The sequence below is a fragment of the Varanus komodoensis genome, unplaced genomic scaffold (genome assembly GCF_004798865.1).
Source record: "Varanus komodoensis strain SLA01 unplaced genomic scaffold, ASM479886v1 scaffold1, whole genome shotgun sequence".
NCBI lineage: Eukaryota > Metazoa > Chordata > Lepidosauria > Squamata > Varanidae > Varanus > Varanus komodoensis.
Window position 1 is genome coordinate 17,588,976 of NW_025335268.1, and position 12,176 is coordinate 17,601,151.

General features: G+C 37.2%; 1 protein-coding gene across 10 annotated transcripts in view; it reads right to left on the minus strand.

The window, feature by feature from the left end:
• The window catches only part of LTBP1 (latent transforming growth factor beta binding protein 1), a 242,920-nt gene that overhangs the window by 200,070 nt on the left and 30,674 nt on the right, over positions 1-12,176 (minus strand). The gene's annotated exons all lie outside the window — the stretch shown is intronic.

Here is a 12,176-nt window from a genome sequence, read left to right on the forward strand (position 1 = left end):
TGATGACGAACATTCTTGCCATAAAAGCCCACCCACTTTATTCTCCTTTAAAATAAAAAAAAAAAAACTAATGAATCTGAAGTTCAGAATTTAAAAAGTTCATAAATGATGACCATCTTCAAATTAGCACTTCCATTTTCATACAAAAAACTGTAACAATCAAATATGACCAGAGTGTGACTTGTTTTTAATGTGTCTTAAATTTCAGAATGCTATCTCTAGGCAAATGTACTCTTAGAGGTCATGATCCAGGAGTCCATAAATATGCACCCAGGATTCTATTTAATTATGGAATCCTGTTCTTGACAGCAATACTGACAAATTAAAAGTTAGAACTCCCTACAATATAAGCAAGACTGGGGACCTACGATAAGAACACACAGGTGTCTACAACTAGGCATACTACTCCTAGCTCACAAGTTATTTCGTTGCTGAATTGTGGCCAGAATCTACATAATGAAAAAAAAATCACCTTCTTTCTACTTCTTCTGAATTTGTCTTTATTTAGGATATGCTCATATTCTTGTGTGTTTGACTTTCCATTTCCTTCCAAATTTTCTGGTTTTCCTGGTGTTACTAGCAACAAAGGGTTGTTTTATATTCCCAAATGAGTGTTCACTTATGCCTACAAAGTCTCTAGTATAATGCCTAGGTTCCTTAAATGTCACATTATTATTAGCTTTTGAAAATTTGCCTGCTTGTTAATTTTTTATTATTTTTAGCTTACCCTTACTTTTAGGAAAATAAGCACTGAACCCATTATTTTTAGTTATTAATACTTAAATCCAGGCTGAAATGGTAAACATCTCAAAGTAAGGTCCAATTAAATCAAGGGAACATATTTCTGAATAAATGGGATCCTCCAAAATAAGGATGGTATTAAGTAGCATTCTTTTTCTACATCTGTTGGGTTGTAAGCAATAATGGTGTTCCACTAGTAAAAGCAGTTAGGAGAACCACTAGGGGGCAAGCAATATCACGCCCCCTAAAATTTTTGCACACCCTCAAAATCTGCTCTGGAAGGCTGGGGATCCCTCCAGAGATTTTTAGTTGGCACACAGAAATGCAGCAAGGAGAACATTCCATTGTACTAGGCTTCTGCAAGCAGTGTTGGAGTTAACCTATTGTGTTATGGTGGTGTCTTTTTGAGGTTTAGATGCTTACAGCTGCATTAATTTACCAATATGTACAGGCACCTTAATTTTGTTAAACCTTTTAGCTTTTTTAAAAACACATACACACATGGGATTTTTTTGGTAGTGTATCTTGAATAAACATTTGATGAAAATGTTTTCAATAGCTGCAGGTGGACCCTTCCTAGGGCCCTGAACAACAAAAATAAGGTAGCAAGAATTTTTAAAATTTAAACCAGCCATGCACAGTGATTTGTGCCTTGCCAATGAGAGCTACTGTGTGAGAACACTAGCTAGAGCGGATTACTGTGGGTAAGGCAAAATAGCCTTGGAAAAACAGTTATAAATTCAGGGTGGACACATGAAAATTGATGAGGACTCTGATAGGGACAGTTGCCTACGCAGTGATGCTTATTCATTCACATGAGCATTCCCAATTATGTCCAACTGTATTCTCATGTGAGCAACTGTCAACATGTAAGTCAGGTGCTCATAGAATTAACTTCTGCAATATCAGAAACTCAGAAATGTTCCAACTCCTGCAACTGCAGAAGTTGACAGCAACCAAGTCCCTGGCCCATAAGGCATGATTACTAGCACAACACAGAGTTGGAACAAACAAGAAAACTTGCACAAGTGAAAAATGTATTTTCAGAACTGGGCCTAAGGGTTTACTGCATGTCAAACAGCTGTTGCTGGCTTCTGATTTGTAAAGCATGAATGTATTAGAGCTGCTACCTTTTTAGCTTACTCGGAGTAAAAGGGCATATATATTCTACTGCTTCTCATTTCTGAAATCCAAGTTCATCACCCTGGAATGCAGGGAAATACAAACATCACTAACCAAAGAACGCTGTATCCCTGACTTTGGCCCATGATCAACATGGATAAAGTGCGTGAAAAGGAATCTAGCCCTTCTGCTGTAAAAATAGGTGTAACTTCAGTCCAATGTCAGCTTGCAAGAAGCAACTATGTGGCTATTTCTGACACATGCCTGAACCAACAATGTCTGAAAGAACTTGGCATTCTTATTCCAAAACCACTTTGCCTATATTTTCTTAAGTGCTCTGGACCAAAAGCCTAGACTGCATACCAAGGGTCTAGGAATAGGTTGTTTTCTTAATGCAGTAGGTAAATTTAAAGCCTATAAGTCATTCATCTGGCTTTTAAGGAAATCTCTAGTTTCTTCTAAAAATGTACTTTGTTCATCCTTTTTCCTTTGCTAGAAACCTTGCATTCTCTGTGAATGATAAAGACCAAGCATCAAATCTTTCTAAAAAATACAAGCTGAGGAAAGGCTACAATACTTTTGTCTCTTCATTTTAAACTATTTTGGAAAAACACATATAAACATTATTCTGGATGCAAAGAATCACAGGCCTGAAAGGAGTTCTGCACCTGTATTCTTCAAACAGGACTCCCCAACCCAGCCACCTCCAGAATCAAAAGCAACCTACATATGCAATGACTCTTCTGATGTCTCCAATAGCCAGATATTATGATAAGCATTTAAGGAAAAACAATGATTTTATAATATATGGAGATATGATCAATCAACAAGGAGGAATCAAGCCTTGGCAAAAACTAAAAAGAGAAGGAAAAAGATAGAATGGCTTTACTACCAACTGGTTTCAAGATGGAAAAGAAAAATTCAAACAGGAAATATTATTATAAGAGACCTGACAGAATTTGAAAAGTTGATTACACAGCAAAACAATTATCTATTAGGACAAATGTATAAGCAATCACTCCAATATGATGCTGAAACTGAACAAGTTAAAATACGTATAAGCTGGATGCAAAATTTTGAAGAAATATCTTTCCGTCAATGGGAAACTTTGTGGATGAACGATCTAAAATTGGTATGAGATGTAAAGATATTGAGAAAATTGAACAACTGAATTGAGAAGAATTATAATGGAAAATGTAAGAAATGTAAAGAAGTGGATGGGATTTTTTACCATATGTGGTGAATATGTAATAAAGTTAAAACATTCTGAAAAGCAATACATATAGAAATGCTGAAAATTTTGTAAGTTAACTTTCCTATGAATGCTAAGAATATGTTGCTGAGTATTGTACCAGAAACTCTACCAAGGAATATGGTAGAGTTATTTAAATATATGATAACCGCAGCTAGAGTTGTAATAGCATCAAAATGGAAAGCAGAAGACTACCCAAATAATGACCGGAAAGAAAAAGTGGCTGAATATGCAGTGATGGCAAAACTAACTAATTACATAAATAGAAGACTGGCTGAAGAATTCATTGATAAATGGAAAGTGTATTATGTACAATTTACTTAATAGAGCTCATAAAAATATCATTAGTTCTAATTTTAATACAACTATTTTTTCTTATGTAAAATCAATTTAAAAGGAATGGAAAATAAATTTGTATTAAGAATTACAAATTGGAATAATTTTTCTATAAGTTTAAATATAGTCCTGAGATCTTGTATAATAGGATGGCATACAAAAGCTTTTAATAAATAATAATGAATATACTAATAAATTTAATTATTAGTATTAATTTAACTAAGTGTAGAAGAGATAACAATTACTGACTTTTTGTGACGTTTTTGAACTTGATATCTATCATATGCAGCATTTGTATAAGATTCCTTAGTACCCTTCCTCTTTTTCTGTATTCTACTTTTTAATGTAAAAAAAAAAATCAGAAAGATATGGAATGGTTCCAGCCATTAAAAAGAACAAAGTCAAAAATTCCATGTAGTGTGCCCAACTTTCAGGTCCATCTAAAATAGCACTTCAGGTCTCAACTAAAGGAAATACGTTTTCCACATTTTACGTCTTTGTATGTGACTTTAAACCTAATGAGCCTGGCTTAAATGGTGCTACACACTGAATAAGGACTTTCTGTTTAATTCTGAAACTGAATCATATATAATTAAACTATTTGAATAGAAATGAAGTGCTATAAATGAGTTGAAAGTATATCCTTGGGGTTAGGTTTGAGAATCTTCCTTTCCCATCCTTTTGATTAACATTTGGATTAACAAGTTGCCGGATGTCTCCTCCAATTCTCATTCGTTCTTCCTGTTCTTAGGGATTTCAGAGGTATGTGCTTGAATTCCAGCTATATTAGCCTAGCTAATCCAAACATATTAGCATCTTCAACAGCATGCTGTTGTTCACCAAGCAAGCAAAGTATGTAAAAATAATGCTATTTCACAGCTTTCACAGTAACTGGGCTTGCATCATACAACAATCCATTGCAGCTATGCTGGGTTATTATGTAGTCCAAACCAAGATCATTCGCACTGGGTGACTTCTTAAACAAGGCCACCTGGAAACCCATGGTTTGGTGCAGGGGCTGTCTGTTCCACAATGGGTTGTCATGTTGTCCAAACCTGGCTACTTTGCACACAGCTGTCAGCTGTTAACTGAAAATTAAATGGAAAGAAGTGGTGAAAGCAAGTACACCAAATAGGGTGGTGACAATATTGACTTAGAAATGTAATTTTCTGCTTTTAAGTGATGAATTAGCAGTTTTTAGCACCCTCTACCATTCCAACACTTCTTCAAGTTTCCAGCTACTACAGAAAGGAGCAATATTAACCCTGTCCCTCATTTCCCATCTATTTACTTCCCAGCAATTAATTTGCATGTATTTCCCAGAGAGCTGCAATAAATGCAGCAGTTAAGTGCTCCAAAAGGGAGACATGAAAAGTGATGGTGGTTTACGCTTCCCCTTTATGAGGATGCTGGATACTTAAGGAAGTGCCAAAAAGGTGGGGTGCATAGATAACTGTTATCTAAACAATGAAAATCCATTGATAAGAGAATGATATTGCCACAATCCCCTTTTGCTGCACCAACTTTCACTGTTTTTTATTACATTCTTTTCAATTGACAACTAAGCAAGGAACAGTTGGCAAATTCACCTGTATGCAATGTAATACAATCCATTTCCCTCTGACAGCTGAAACTTGCAAGGTTATTGACAAAGCAAGACTTCAACCATAAGCATACACATGCACACCTCCAAAAGACCGATAAAATACTAATACATTTAAAATGCAGAGAGAGTTGTGCACATTTCAGGGGCTGAAAAAAATACAGTCTCAACTGAGTTTTAAAGCTCCTCAAAAGCAAATGGGTGCAAGTGAAAAGGGGTAGCAATCAGACCAGGGAAAGGAAAACAAGACAGTGTCTGCTACAAAACACACTGAGATACTGGCTGGAAAACAACCCACCACACTGTGGGTTATTCTGCGAACAACCTGCAATACATAGCTTAACCATGGGACTTTAATGTGTTGTGTGAATGCATTCAGTGAAATGAGGAAGGAATGCATTAAAACAATGTCACAAGAACTAATGGACCTGGGGGAAAACTATGTCTGAATGTCTGATTTCACACAAAAGCAAAATTCTTCTCTGATTATTAATATCTTAAGTTTCTTCTTCAGCGCCAAGGTCAGGACTGTTGTTACAGATAAAATAGCTGTTATTATTGCTGTAGTGTTCAAATAATGAAATCAACATGTGTGATGTAGTATTTACTTCAGCAATCTTAGCTACTTGCTTAATTTAACTGCACCGTAATTAAATAATGGATAATATGTCTATTAATGGCTACTATCAGCCATGATGGCTACACAGAATGCCAGATGCTGGAAAACAACTATACTAGGATGTACAAGTGTAGGAAGCTCCATCTTTCTTTATAATGATCCAAGAGGGTTGTGTTCTTAAGCCATTACAAAGTCTCAAGGCCATAATTGATAACAGCTACTTTTGAAAGTGTCCCGTGGGACTTTTGACTTAAGAAAGTGTCTACATCAATTTCTTATGCTAAATTACAAATTCCTTTTGAAACTCTCCTCAGCTGCAAAAGCAGTTTGCCGCCTATGAGGCACAGAGGGCTGTTGTTCAGGAAACAGAAGTCTCCTAGGCCACATAAAAATGATTAGAATATTTTTGGCTTTATTTTTAATTTCCAGTTTTATTTTTTCATGTTTGGCCTAACAAAAGTCAGTTAACTGAACTAGCAGAAAGGTCTGCAGTGATCTACTACAAATACAGGGTTGCTTTTTCAACAGAAGTGACAGAAACAGATATTTAATGTCAGGAAAACACAGGGCTGTCTTCCAGTAGTGATACATTGTTCATGGTTTACAATGCTCTACAGACAAATATGAACACATTCTGAAGAAGTAATATTTCAGCAGCTTAAAAAACATATTTTCTACTGATTGCTGCTTTGTGTTTGCAGCTATCTTATCACAGTAGTACAGCATGCAGAAACAATTTAAGCCTCTTGCACAAAGGAAGCAGGTCAGCATCACAGACTTCATTGCCTATGTCTGCTTGCCAAGAAGAAATATAACCCAAACATCAGTCTGCGTGATGGGGATACTCAGCATCTAAATAAAAGAGGCCCAGAAACTTAAATTGGTCAGTTATCAAAACTGTTAAAGAAAAAACCCCAGACAGACAATTTACTTCCATGTCTGCATACAGATTACAGATTCTATCCCTATCCTAGATGAGCCAAAGAAAACGGGTAATTTAAAGCCAAGTTAGTTCAGTTTTCACACACACATACCCCTTGCAACTGTGAAGTCAGAACATGAAAATTTTTCCTGCACAGACGTATGATCCACAAAGGAAACTGTATGTATAAATTTATGTATTTAAAACTGTACAGTGGTCTTCAATTCAACATTTCCATTATGATTTAATAAAATATAATAAAATGCAGCATTAATAAAAACCAATCATGGCTGGGAGGAAAAAATTCATCAAGGTTAAAATCCTGGGAAAATAGAAATGTCTCCGTCTGGATACTAAAAAAAATATCAAAGGTGCCAAGCAAGTCTCCCTGAAGAAGGACTTCCATAAGCAATGCAGGCAACCAAAAAGCCCTCCCCTACTCCCCTAAGCTTCCCCCCTAATTTCAGTTAGCAAGAAAAGCACAGTGGGGGACCTCTGAGGAACACCTAAGAGTATGGAGAGCTTGATATGGGACAATGCATTCCCTCAAATATCCAGCCTATACACTATATAGGACTTTAAAAGATAAACACCAGCTTTTTTAAAATTTTGCTTGGAAACAGTCAATAAGCCAATGAGCTAACCCTGGTCCCTGTTAATAACTAATGCCGTTCATCTATCAAGGCAGTTCCTGAGCCAAAATCAGGCCTGAAACCAAACTGAATTGAATCCAAATAGTCAGCCTCATTTATTTTTTTTTAAGTACCTGATGATGCACAGCAAACACCCTTGGAGCACCTTGCCTGAGTAGGGGATATTGCAATAATGGGGACTGGAATTGCTTTAAAAATAGCTTCCTAAGAACCTCCTTCAATTTAAATGCCTACTCTTTAATGAGCTGCTCTATGGCTGAGAACCCAGTCAGACAAGCACCTCACTTCTGCTAGATGTAACAAGACAGGAGAGGCAATGGTCAAGCAGACACATAGAAGGCCATATTCCTCTGTACACTGTACTGAAATTCAGCCCATATTGTAGAAAGCATATTAAATTGGTGCAGTTAGCATATTATTTACTGTAAGAAAAGAATCCTGGTGTGAGATGCCTTTGTCTTTTCAGAAGCTTTTCTAAAAGTAGGAAATGCTACATTCACTATTGGGAGGCCCTGGTACTTATCATGTATATTACTTGTATGTTTTCAAAAGATCAAGAAAGGTACTTTCCATCTATGCAATACTGCCAATATTGAATTCCAGGCTGAATTCCAGTAATTTACACAAAATTTACATTACACTTTACATTAGGAGAGTAATAATCTCCCCATTATGCATAACATTATTATTTGTAAAATCCTTCCTCTGTTCTTATACAGTGGTACCTTGGCTCATGAACTTAATCTATTCCACAACTCTGATTGTGACCCAAATTGGTTGTTACCCAAGTCAAATTTCCCCATAAGATTCAATGTAAATAAGGTTAATCCATTCCGGCCCCTCTGAATGTGGTTATGAGCCAGTTTTTGGTCACGAGCCAAGTCAAATTTCCCCATAAGGTTCAACATAAATAAGGTTAATCCGTTCTGTAACTATGTTTTTTATCAGAAATTTTGAAACAAAGTGACAAAGAACAACAAAGTAACAAAGTACTGTACAGTACAGAGGAGAACACTAACCTAGGTCGGGGGGGAGGTTATTGTTTTGAGGGAGAGTCCCCCTCCATAAGTTGATTGGGGAGATCTCTTTCAGGGGTTTCCTCTCTTCTGCGTCTCTTAGCTGCAGGGTCAATTTTGGTGAAAAATCTGTCTATAGTCATTTGTTTTTTTCCTGTGCTGCATAACCCTCCGGAAATGAGAGACCATGTTATTGTTCATCAGATTAAACATATATGTTGGGGTGGTGCTTCTCAAAGAAATCCTGGCATGGGCGTGCTCCTGAAGGAAAGATGGGAGCAATCTTGGCCATCTCCATGCGTGATCACGGGCGCACTCCTGCAGGACAGACAGGCGCAGCACAGCACAGCCATGATCATGCATGTGTTCCCTGCACGAACGCGATTGCGATCGTGGTCATCTCCCCACTCGGGGGAGGGAGGGGAATGGCTGCAATCTTGTTTGCCACCCAAAGCAGAGTTCGTGACTCAAGTCAAAATTTTCATGAAATTTTTGTTCGTGACCCAAGGCATTCATGAGCCAAGGTACCACTGTACTAATGCCTCTCCATTCCATCACTCTTTTGCTTTTGCACTACACAAGCCATTTGATCAGCCTCATGAAGGTGGAAGTCTGCTCATGCAACAGGTCTTTCCCATCCTCTTCTCCCGTGTGCCACCTGCACATAAACCAAATCTGTTCCTGAGGGTTGGGCGGATTGAAGGGAGGAGTGGAAATCCATTCTGCTACTATATTGCTGTATCGTGCAGTAGCAAAATTGATTTATATATATATATATATATATATATATATATATATATATATATATATATATATATATCTCCCCCAATATATGCTGCTAATGGATTTATATATATAACCCAATAGCAAGTGTAGGTGGCTAGTGGAGGACTACTACACATTCATGCATGGCTCACAGCCAATCACACATATATTTCACTCCTTATCAAACTCCTCTTCTTGGCTACTTCAAGGAATTGAAATTCAGTTGCATAGTACAATGCAATACAGTGTGCCATATGACATAGCATCTAGCCTACTTCTTGTTCTTTTTCCATATATTACTCCTAACAAAAAGTAGTACAGAAGTCAAAGTAGTATTCAAAAGGGGAAACTCCTTACATTCAGTAGCAGTAACAACATTTCTGCCTTCTACAAACTTCTGTTCAGGCTTAGCATTCCCCTTGTGGTTAATTTGGCCCTAACCAAAACCAAAAGATTTTTTACCTTCCTCACAATTTTTCTCTTCTCTGCCCCAATAATGATTATAGATTTGAATCATTTCCTCTTCCTCAAAGCTAAACTTGTGCATCTTTTACTGGCTGATGCTCAATTTAAGGTATACCATCAAGATTTGCATTATAGGCATTGGTAAGTCCCACTATTTCAACAAAATAGAATTAACCACATTATCAAATGTTGCAATGACCTACATGGGACTTAAAGTGCATACCACTGACTGGATTGTGTCCAGTTCTTAATATATGAGCCGACAATTCAACCACAAAAAGGGGAAACGCTATTTTGGTATTCGTTAATAGACGTATTATTTCCAAATCACGAGAATACTTCCCCTACATTCTTTACTAATCTGACCTCATCTAGAAATCTTGGTTCTAGGCATCAAGATTTAAGGAAGATGCAGAAAAATTAAAATGGGTCCAGCAGAGAGCAACAAAAATGATCCAGGGTTTGGAAATTTTACCCTGGGAGGACAGTGAGAGAACTGGGTATGTTCAGCCTTGGGAAGACTAAGCAGGGACATGATATCATTTTGTAAATACCTCAGAGAGAAAAGTCAAGATCTCTTCTCACTGATACCAGACAACCCAAGATCAGGCTAGATATGAGGAAAAGTTTCCTCACTCTCAAAGCAATATGACAGTGGAACCAGTTGCCTAGAGAGGTTGTGGGATCTCCCACACTAGAGACATTCAAGACAAAACAGAACAGGCATCTGAGTGGGATGGTGTAAACTGGTGACCGGTGTAAACTGGTGATGGTGGCAGGGGGTTGGACCGGATGGCCTTCTTGAGCACTTCCAAATGTACTAGTCTATGATTCTATGATTTAAAAAATCATTTCCAATTATAATAAAACAAAACAATGGATATAAAACAACAAGAAAAAGAATATTTAAAAGTATTCATGTGCAATAACTATTCAAAATACCAATAACTGTAAAGGGGAGAAGAAAAAATAAGATTTAACCATTCTTTTTCAAGTATATACATAAATTAAGCAGGCCATATATCTAAATAATTATCTAGACAAAACTGACATCTGCAGCAACATTTCAAATGAAGCCAAAGTGGTGAGATCTTCAAACCATGGAATGCTAGGATAGTGGCTGTTTATCCTCCTAGCCTTTAACTATGCCTTCATTTGCAACTGCTAAAGCTAAGTCCACTTTAACTGTCCATTTGATAATTCCTCACCACAAGGCTGTAATTTAAAAGCACATGAACATGCACAATTATCACAGCTTTCTCAAGAACAAATTTATGTGGGCCGTAGCTTCAAAGCATAAAGAGTCAACATAGGGCATGCTTGCATCATCTGTCTCTTATTGATGTGAGCCGCCCCGAGGCTTCGGCGAATGGGGCGGCATAAAAATGTTTTAATAAAATAAATAAATAAATAAAACACACTGTATGTAATACAATGCCAGAATCTAGCAGACCTAACCAGCTTTATTTTAACAAGCCTATATAAGGAAGGCTGAGCTCTGAAGAATTGAGGCCTTTGAATTGTGGTGCTGGAGGAGACTCCTGCGAGTCCCTTGGACTGCAAGGCGATCAAACTGGTCAGTCCTAGAGGAGATCAACCCTGACTGCTCTTTAGAAGGCCAGATACTGAAGATGAAACTCAAATACTTTGGCCACCTAATGAGAAGGAAGGACTCACTGGAGAAGAGCCTAATGCTGAGAACAATAGATGGCAAAAGAAGAAGGGGATGGCAGAGGATGAGGTGGCTAGATGGAGTCACTGAAGCATTCAGTGTGAGCTTAGGTGGACTCTGGGAGATGGTGGAGGACAGGAAGGCCTGGAGGAATGTTGTCCATGGGGTTGTGATGGGTCGGCTACAACTTCATGACTAACAACATAGTGTTCATTATCTTCATAACATCAATCTCTGTTGAATCAGCCTCAATTTTGAATCTACAAAAATAGTACATATAGGAGTTAAGGCAACCTTCCAGTGTTTAAGAGGAAAGTGCATTGTTTTGTTTGTTGGTTGTTTGGTTTTTGCTATGAAATGTTGACTGTATCCAAAGAGGTTCTTGGACCTTTCTCAATATGGACCCTCCTTAGTAAAATCTATTTTTCCCCCTGAAATAGTAGCACCTTTGCTTCCAAGGAGGCTCAAGTCACAATGAAACTTTAATTACAGGTTACAGCAGTTTGTTTATACATAACCAAGGAAGAGTTCCAGAATAAGAACTAGGAAATGGTAGCACCTTCCCTGCAAGCCATTGCACATTACATGACAGAAGATCTTGTTCAGACACTGAGCTTACAGTTGACAAGAACCTGTGGCCAACCCTGTCTTTTTGAACAATGCATATATATCGCATAAAGAATGTAAATATATGAAACTGCCCTGAAATATCTGTAAAATGGAAAACAAGCATAAAAATTTTATAAATTCAAAACCTCTAACATGCTAGAATTTTACTTGTATTCTAACAAACGATTCACAATAGAATGCATTCATTTAATGCTTAAGTTAATTCAATAAGCAGACAATTCTTCCTACAGTAAGAAAATGGTATGAATAGTGGCTTTGTAGCAAACACTCAAATAGCTCCTTTATCTTGATGATTAAATGGCCAAAATTATATGGCCAAAATGGTCTGAAATTGCTAGAAAATGGTCAACTTACTTAAGCAAGTTGATGAAGATACTTTA